This window comes from Theropithecus gelada, chromosome 18 (genome assembly GCF_003255815.1).
Source record: "Theropithecus gelada isolate Dixy chromosome 18, Tgel_1.0, whole genome shotgun sequence".
Lineage (NCBI taxonomy): Eukaryota > Metazoa > Chordata > Mammalia > Primates > Cercopithecidae > Theropithecus > Theropithecus gelada.
Genome location: NC_037686.1, coordinates 71547469 through 71556473, shown reverse-complemented (window position 1 = coordinate 71556473; position 9005 = coordinate 71547469). Strand labels below are relative to the sequence as shown.

Sequence of the window (9005 nt, the reverse complement as noted above, 5' to 3'; positions counted from 1 at the left end):
GCGCGGGGCGCGGGGCGGCGGCGGCGGCGGCGGCTGCGCGGGCCGCGCATGGGGCTGAGCAATTAGGCTGGTGAATAATGCATGGCCATTAGCGGAGGGCCGCGCCGATTGGCCGGGCTCCAGCGGACTCCGGCGGCCTATGCAAATGAGGCCGCGCTCGCAATTAGCGGCCGCGCCGGCGAGGAGGGGGCCGCGGCGCCTCGGGACCGGGGCGCGCGCTGCCCGGCACCGCCTCACATCGCAGGCTCCAGGCGCCGCGCTCCTCGACCGCCCCCAGTGCGGCTCTGGCGGGGCCCGGGTGCGGCGCGGGCCGCGGTGGCCGCCCCTCCGCAGGGCGCAGGCAGCAAACTTTGGCGGCGTCCGCGCGGCGCCGTCTCCGCCGGCGCGCCGGGCTCGCCCCTTTATAGAGTGTCTGCGCCGCCGCCCGCGCCCCCCCCGCCGCCGCCGGGCGGCCCCTCCCGGAGCGAGCGGCCGCGGGCAGGGCTCCGACCCGGCGCCTTTGTCTCGCCCGGGCCGCTCGGGCGCCGGGCCTCCTACTCCGGGCGCGCGGGGTCGGCCGGCCGCCTTCACTGCTCCGCCGCGGTTCTCGGCGCAGCTCAGCGCGGCGGGCCCGCTCGGGCTCAGGTGCCCCCGCTCTCCGGACCTTCTCGCCCGGCCCCGCGTCCCCTCCGCGGGCTTCCCCCGGCGGCCGGCCGGGCTCGGAGGCTCGCGGCCGGAGCGGAGCGGAGTGCGCACGCCGGGGTGGCAGGACTTCGGCAAGACCAACTTTCCGGTTCGGAAGCGGCGCGGGCCGCGCGGCTCCTCCCCTCCTTTCCCTCCCCTGCGTGCCCCCTCCCTTTCACTCCCCCCTCTCCCCGCCCCCCAACCCGCGGGCCCCACCGACTCCGGAGCGCCCGCCCCGCCCGCTGCCGCCACCGGGGCCGCCTCGCCCCCGCGCCAGCCCGCCGGAGCCTCTGCGCCACCGTCGGCTTCTTAAATGCAGGAAAGGGAGGGGACCGCAGGACCCCGGTGTCCCCACCCTAGTCCCCCTTCCCCACGGGCCTCCGGGCGCCAGCGGAGTGGGCAGCGAGCGCGACCGAAAGTTCCAACTCCACCAAAGTCCTGCGCGCGGCCCACTCCGTTCCCGGATTTCGGGGATGACACGGGGGCCAGGTGAGGGGGTTGCGCACTTTTGGATCGGCCCCACAGTCTGGGGCAGCTGGCGCGGCGCGCTCCCTGCACACGCGCCCGCCCCCTCTCCCGCGGTCGCACGCACGCGCCCTCGCCCTCGCCCCGCGCGCACAGGCGCGCACTCCCACCCGCGGCCGTGCACCCGCCTCGCGCCCTCCCGCGCGTGTCCTCTCTCCCCCAGCGGCCGCCAGGATGTGCCCCAGGCCCAGTAGCCGCCGCGCCCGCGCCCCTCGCCCCTCGCCCCAGTACGTCTTTTTTCATTTCCTAAATTTCTTATTTTTGTCCTTGCAAGTGGCCCTGTCTGATGTGAAGCGTCAGCACGGATGGCCTCCTGGAGCTTCCCCGAGTCTTTCGCTGGGGGAAGCGGGCGGTGAGCGGCCGGCCCGGGGCGCTCCGCGGGCCGCAAGCTCCTGGCAGGGCTGGTGGCGGGGGTCCGCCTGGGGGAGGAATCCCCGCCTGCTCCATCGGACCCGGCCTGGCGCGGCTCGCGGCGCTCGGCGGGCTGCCTTCCATTCTAGAATCTTCCCGCTTGCTTCCCAGCCCGAGTTCTCCCGCCCGCATTTAATTGTGTAAGTTTGACGAAGTCAGAGCTTTGGGTTCCAGGAAAAGCGCAGGAGAGTCATAGAGGAAGGGAGGGCGCAGGTTGGAGTCATGTCCAAACAGCTCCTATCGCCACTTTTGAAAAAAAAAAAAAAACCACAAAAAACCCTTAAGGTTGGTTTTATTTTGCCTTTTGGTGGCGGGCGTATTCATTTGAATTTTTTTTTTTCAAGACAAATAAAAGATGCTTGAAATCTCTACTTATCCCGTTTAACACACACATCGATGGTGCTTTTCTAGTTAAGCTACGGGCGAACGTCTTTATCCCGCAGTTAGGCTGCGAACTTGTGCAGATGCTCAGGCTTTGGGGGGACGCTCCGGCATCTGGCGCAGAGGCGCCCGGCGGGGAAAAGTTTGCAGCCCGGGCTTTGGGGCGCGCGGGGGGTAGGAATTTTCCGGAGAAAAGAGGGGCATAGAGAGGCGGCGCGGGTGGGGAGAGAAAAAAGGAACGTAGGGGGGAGGGGGGGAAAAGCAGCTTGCAGGATGGGAGTTTCTTGCAGAATTTACAGGACTAAAGAGTTTGGGGAAGTCGCAGAGCCGCAGCGGAAAGGCAGGGGTCTGAGACTACTTTCGAGAGGAGAAACAACGCAAAACGATCGCTGGACGGCCAGAGCCCTGGTCGAAGGTGCCCTAGCTTTTATGACCTGGTTAATTGTGTCTCTCTTTTAATTTTTATTTTTTTCCTGACCACTACTGCTACTACTACTTCTATTTTTCTTTTAACCGACACACTTTGGGGAGAAGAAGCAGACACAGGTTCCCACAGCGTCTGACGCCTGCCGAGCAAGTCCAGAACCAGCTGGACTCGCAGCCTCTGGCTCGGCGGCACCAGCTCCCCACTGGGTCATTTTAAGCGCGCTGTGACCACCTTTTCTGTTGCGTAAGGCCCGCTCCCCCTGTCCCGCACCCCTCTCTCCAACAAACTGGCACGGTGTCTTTAGGTCTTTCTCGGGCTTCCAAATGCAACTGTTTAATTTCATCGATCTGTTTTGCATTTCCTACAAGGTGTGGACCTGGGGAGGATCTTCTAAGTCCCTCCAGCGAAGGCAAGTGTGAGACTCTGGCCCTTTATTTGTAAGAAGCAAGCGTTCAGACTGCAGAAGTGTCGCGCGGGTCGCCGTGCGTTGCGCGAGTGGGAAGATGGAGGAAGCTGGCACGGTGCTTTCGTGGACGCAAGTGAACCGGGCGTGAAGGCAGGGTGCAAGCTCTGCCCTTGGCCCAGCCCGGCGTGGGCGCCGTCCCAGATTCCGGGCGGTGCGGGGTGCAGAGATCTGGAGAGAGTTGCGGGCTCCCCAGCGCAGGCTGCTCTGGGATTTCGTTGGAAGATCCGGCAGAGCCTTGGAGGAGAGGGCCGGGGAGGCTGTGTGTGCAGCGGAAGCTTGTACGAATGCCCCCACAGCTGAAATGGTGCGCACGAGTAATTTCTGCGGCGCACCCTTTTAAACATTGACTGAAGTGAACAAGATCAATTTTTTAAAAAAGCAAAAGTAGAAAATAAAAGGCGTGCGACTTCTTGACTGGCTTGTTCCCGCCTTTCTTCCTTCCCTATACTCAGATCAGAAACTTTAATTGCTCTTATTCAGTGCGACAACTTTTAATAAAAGCGTTTGCATCTTAAGCCCGAGTTGCAACCATAGATTTATTGCGAAGTGACAACGTGTCCACGGAATATTTTCGCAGATGACACAGGACGTGCGCTCTGGTCCTGCCCAGATTAAAGGGACGCTGGGCCATGTGCCTGTGTGGGTGTAGACTCGGAGGGACACACACGTACTCGTCATCACATGACCACTGTCTATTAATATTGTCATACCTAAACACTCGCAAAAACAAAAGTTGCTTTTCTTCCCTGTAATTAAATCTAATTTGTTAATTGTCTTTCCTCTTGCAATGTTGTTTTCATCTTAAGAGGTGACACATTATTATTTTGTCTGTCTAATATTATTTACAAATTAATGCTGTATATTTTACATTAGTGAAACATATAATTAGGTGTTTGGTTCAATCGGTAACATTCAGATAAAACAAAGCCTATCTGCAAGATTGATTGGAAGTGGAATAGTTGGGTCTAATTTACCATCACAGTCACAGTTTATTGAAGCTACCTGGCCCCAGATTCACAGAAGCTGGTTTTACCTAAGGTGCATTTGAAGCTTTGTTTACAAGTATTTCCCCCAACCACTTAATGCAAAAAAAAAAAAAAAAAAAGTCAAATATTAGGGCTTTCATTTTCTGTCTTCTTTCACTGCTCCCCCCACCCAAAGTTCCTTTCTTCTATTCTCTGGCCACCTCTCTCCCTCTCTCTGGTTCCTCCCCTACCCCCAACTTTTGTTTTAGGTTCTCAGAGTTAAATCCAGCATGATTTTGTGCCTTTAATGCTGTGACAAGTGACTGCTAATTGGTTCTCACTTGAGCAAAGATATTACCATACTAATATTATTATTGGTAAGAAGAGGTAATTGATAACACCACCTGCCACTCTGGGGCAATCAGGATGATAAATGTTTCCATCAACAGGAAATCTGTGCTTGGTGTGCCACAGCCCAACGCAAACAGCATGTCAAGTGCCAATTATAAAGATGTTGCTTTTCTATTACATTGGGCGGGGGTGTGCTAGAAAACATGTAGCCAAAAATTATATTTATGGTTTTTTGAAAACGCTTTTTCCAACCCTCTGCCTACTTGAAGATAACTTGCCCCATAAAAATAAAATGCTCTACGTAAATAAACCAGCACATAGCTAACTGCCCTGTCCACACTGGATACAACTGCTGTGACCTCCTTTGCTCTCAAAGCTATTGAGATAAATATGCCTGAATATTTTTAACAGATGCAAGCTGGGTGTGGAGTGTATCAGTCCATTTTGGTTGTGTGCTCCGAAGCCTTCCTGTGTGTTTATTCCAGTACACTGTGTAGTTTCACTGTAGTCATCAGAGGCAGACATTCCGTGGCTTTTTATGGCATACACAGAAACATCCGCTCACAATCGTCTTTGCACTGAGGGATGCAAACGATGGTGAAGTACTTCTCTCCTGATGGCTGAACTGTGGCTCGGGGCTGCATGTAGACCAGGAGGGGCATTTCAGCATGTATGATTACATAAATAATGCTAGCAAGTTAAAACTTTGACTCCTTGCCTATAGGGAGGCTCAAACGATTATTATTAGCTTGCATTAATAGATGCAGGCCTCAAAAGGCGAAATCAGCTATTGATAATTGCAAGAAGTATACAGCAGCTACTGTATCGATCGGCTTGTCCCTTATTCCCCTGGTATGGGAGAGATAAGAAGACTCACTCTTTAGTGCAATATAATTTCTTTTGACCTATCTGCTTGCTACAGACTTATGATGAATAGCCAGAGTGGTTAAAGTCCTTTATCACGAAAGTTACCCCTTGATATAATATTGATTCTTTATAACTAGCTCCAAACACAAAAATCAAACTGTCCACTTGACCATCATCATCATCAATATCATCACAAAGCCCCTGGAATAAAGATCAGCGCCAGCCTGAAAACGCTTTCTATAATCTTCCCGGCTAATCTTTATTTGCTGATGATGAAAAGAAAAAGAGGGGGAGGCAGAGTGAGTGGAATGTCATTTGGACGACCACTGTATTTATATGTGTACATACATTAGGTCAAGACAAGGCGGCCTCTCCTCATGAGGACCCGCGGTCAGCGCGATCATTCCCCGCAGCGCTCGGTCTCCGGACCCACCCCAGGAGGCCCGGGGTTGGGGGGAGAAACAAAAAGGGCTCCACGCACTGTCTCGCGTTGCAGACAGAGTGAGCCCACAGCCTCCTGCTCGCTGGAAATCAATGCCACGCGTCCTCCGCGCTCAGGCTGGCCCTGCGCTCCCGGGAGCGCCGGCGGAGAGGGGCGCACGCCGGGTGGGCTAGCCGGCGTGGAGGGGCCGGGCTGGCCCGGAGGCGCACATCAAAGGCCGCCCGTGCAATGCATGCGCGTTACCCTCAATTAACGGCATTTCCTGCCCCCTCGCTTCCCTCCATCCGCCCCGCCCCCCGCGCCAGTCCGGGCTGCCTGAGCGCGGGGACGAGGCTTTGCCCGCGCGCGCGTCCGTGTGAGTGCGCGCGTGCGCGTGCGGGGAGTTCCAGGGGCGCTCCGGGTTTGCCCAGGGGAGGCTGCGAGGGTCGCCGGACCCCGAGGCCCAGTCGAGGCCGAGTTTCGGGCGCGTTTTGGGGAGAGTGAGACTTAAGGGTGCGGCGGGTGGAACGCAGGGAGGACCCCAGTTTCTGTCTCCTCTAACGTTCCCTGTGTCCGCACCCACAGGTGCGGCCTTCGACTCTGGCCTTAAGGCGCGGCTGCCTGCAGGACCCCACGTGCAGGGAGGGGTTCCCGGGCACCCTCATTTCACACGCCCCGGCGCGGTCTGTTCCCACCGCAGTTCCGCAACCTCAGACGTAGCGCGCCAAATGGGGGCTGGGAGGTAACTGTGAAAAGAATGTGGCCACAGGCGCGGGGACTGCAGTGCGGGGACCCCGCCCCCGAAGTTTCCTCATTGGCGAGGCCGCGGGGTTGGGGGCGGACGGGGGACACCCTGGCTCCGGGCCCCACTCCGCCGGCAGGCCGGGTCCTCGCTCCTCCCGCTCCCGTCGGTCCCGCCCCAGGGCTTTCCCAGGGCTCTGCACGGGTCCCAGCGGGGCTCGGGCACCCTCGGGTGAGCGGCGTCAGGCCCGAGGCCGGTGTCCCGCTCGCTCCCGGCTGTGGGCTGTGTCCCCGCGGCGCCCTCTCGGGAGGAGGACTGACACCCGCCCCCGCCCGGGGTTCTACCACCGCGGAGGTCATCGGGTCTGGCCCCGCCTCACCACGCGGGGGCCACTTGGATGGCTGCAGCCGGAGGACGGGCCTGCGCGAAACCCCACAGCTGATTTCAGAACAGCGTCCCTCGCGAAAGGCGTCCTGCGGGGGCTGAGCGGGGCGCAGACCCGAGGCCTCCTGGACGGCCCAGCCCCGCGCAGGTCCCCGCGGTCCTCTCGGCCTGCGGGGCGGGGACTGTGTAAGGGGAGCGCGCGCGGGGAGCTCCTGGCGTGAGAAATGCCGCGTCCACGTCTCGGCTCTCGGCCCGTCTGCGTCCGGGACAAACCCGCTTGGGGAGCCCCGTGCTCTGGTTGTGTGCGCGCCCGACCCGGGGACGCCCCCTCCGCGCTTTTCCTGGCAGTAGAGCTCCTCTGCTCTGCACAACCAGTTCAAAGAAGTTTCAGAAAGCGGGCACAACTTCGATGCAACCGTTTCCATCGTTCTTGGCTTTCTCATGATCACAGATGTCATTCATCTTGGCTCCAAGCTCTGCAAAAGTGCAGGGCCGAATTCCGCAGGAGGCTGCGTGTGTGGGGAGGCGCTCACCACAAGGCCCTTGACCACTGAGCAGCGGACAAAGAGGGCTGAGTGCGGGGGCGGGGGTGGCTTCCGCCCGCGTTCCAGGATGGGCGTCTTCTCTGTGACCGATTGCACTGAGCTGTTGGCCCACAGATTCCATTCGGGCTGTCCTGGCAGGTCAGGGACAGGAGAAGAGGTACAAAAGTCAGATAGATTGGAATCAGTGCAGTCTCCAGGATGAAAGAGAGCAGAGTGATCATCTCATTCTCAAACGGCCATGTGGCTTGATTAGCTAAATACTCAGCAGGTGTGTCCAGCGGCCACGTGCTGGCGCATAGAGATGCCTGGCCTAGGCAGACTGGGGGCCAGGTGTGAGGCCTCCTCTCGACCTTGGCAGAACCAGGGCCGACACTGCAGAGCCTGTGCCGCCCGGCGATGTGACGGATCTGTGGGGATTCCTGTGTCTCCCTTGACCCCCAGACCTCTGCAGAGGTTTGCTTGATAACATGTATTCCGTGCCTGCCAGTGTGGAGGTCTGACTCATCAGCTCTTTTCTGCTTGAAATCAGAAATGGAAGAACGAAAAGCACAGCGTCTCCAGGAAAGGATAGTGTCACAGGAGCCACAGGTAGGGGCCTTCACTGATGGAGACACATGGGTCCCAAAGAAACTGATTTTCTTTGGAATCGAAAAGTTAAAAAAAAAGGAATTCTTTATAAGAATTTCGACTCCTGGTTGGAAGGTGGGTTTGCCTAAAGTCTGGAAATGATTGGATGCGGCGCAGGTGCACTCTACTTTAAGAAAACCTAGTAAGTCAAAATTCAGAAGCTAGAAAAGTGGATGGGATCTTTCTTTGCTTGACCAAGGATGCTTCACTTTTCAGGACTGTTCACTGCAGCTGTCTCTTAAGTAGCCAGTTGCCATGTGTTGTAAAATTGGCTGGCCGCGTGCAGTGCGGTGTGTGGTGAGATGCCAGCACCGCCTTACTCAGCCCGGCTTGCCCACATGCCTGGACCTTGGGAGTGGTGTTCCGGGCCTTTCAATGAGTCGCTGAAAGGCTACAGTTGTGTTTTATTACAGTCATTCCTCTAGGAAGGGACAATCTGCCGTGACATGCCTGCTTGTTGATCTGGGCAGGCAGCGGGGGCTGGACAGTGGTGGCGTTGGGCCTCCCTTAAATAAAGGTGTCCTCAGAGGCTGGGGGAGGAAAATGATAGGCTGCAAAAGGGAGCCCCAGGCAGTGTGAGAAACGCCGATGGCAGTAAAAGTATCCATGAAGGCCATGTGGAACCCTGTGATGGAAAATAGGATGGAGGGGTCCCGGGAGGCTCTGAGACCACAGAGAGCAGTGGTGGAACGAAGGCTCCCAGACTGGCTTGGATGTGGAAGGTGAGTGGAAGGCCAGGACCCTCGATGCTTGGGGCCTGGGCAGTGGGCTTGTTCTGGGTGTTGCAGACAATGGAAACCTTGGGGAAGAGGGGACCTCAGTGGAGCTGCCGGGGTAGTGTGGGGTTCCAGGTCAACCCACTCAAAATTTTGTCTCAGGGGTTCCGAAGGCCTGAAGGAAGAGCTGAGACTTGAATGTGACACATCCAGACAATAAGACACACATGATAGGAGAAAAATACCTCCACGGAGAAGGCCAGGACATGTCCTTCCCAGGCCTGGCAGGAAGTCAGTGCCTCTAGCACAGGAAGTCTTAGCGACCTTCTCCGTTACAAAGGCATCTCAGTATTTCCCAAAACACGACAGTTCTGAGAGTGTTTGGTAAACAGACTTGCTAATGGGAACCGTTTATTTCTTGTGGCAAACTTCAGAAGGGGTCATACTTGCTCACATATTCAGGGCACCACGGCCACCTCCTGCTCTCCAGCGGGACCTCCTCTGTGGACCCTGA

The 9005-nt window shown here is 57.7% G+C and overlaps 1 long non-coding RNA gene across 1 annotated transcript; it reads left to right on the top strand.

The window, feature by feature from the left end:
* The first annotated feature begins 1350 nt into the window (after positions 1–1350).
* Positions 1351–3388, top strand: LOC112611558. The gene is made up of 2 exons (XR_003116683.1): positions 1351–1739; positions 2776–3388. It is a non-coding gene; the product is annotated as an uncharacterized LOC112611558 (long non-coding RNA).
* Positions 3389–9005: the final 5617 nt, after the last annotated feature.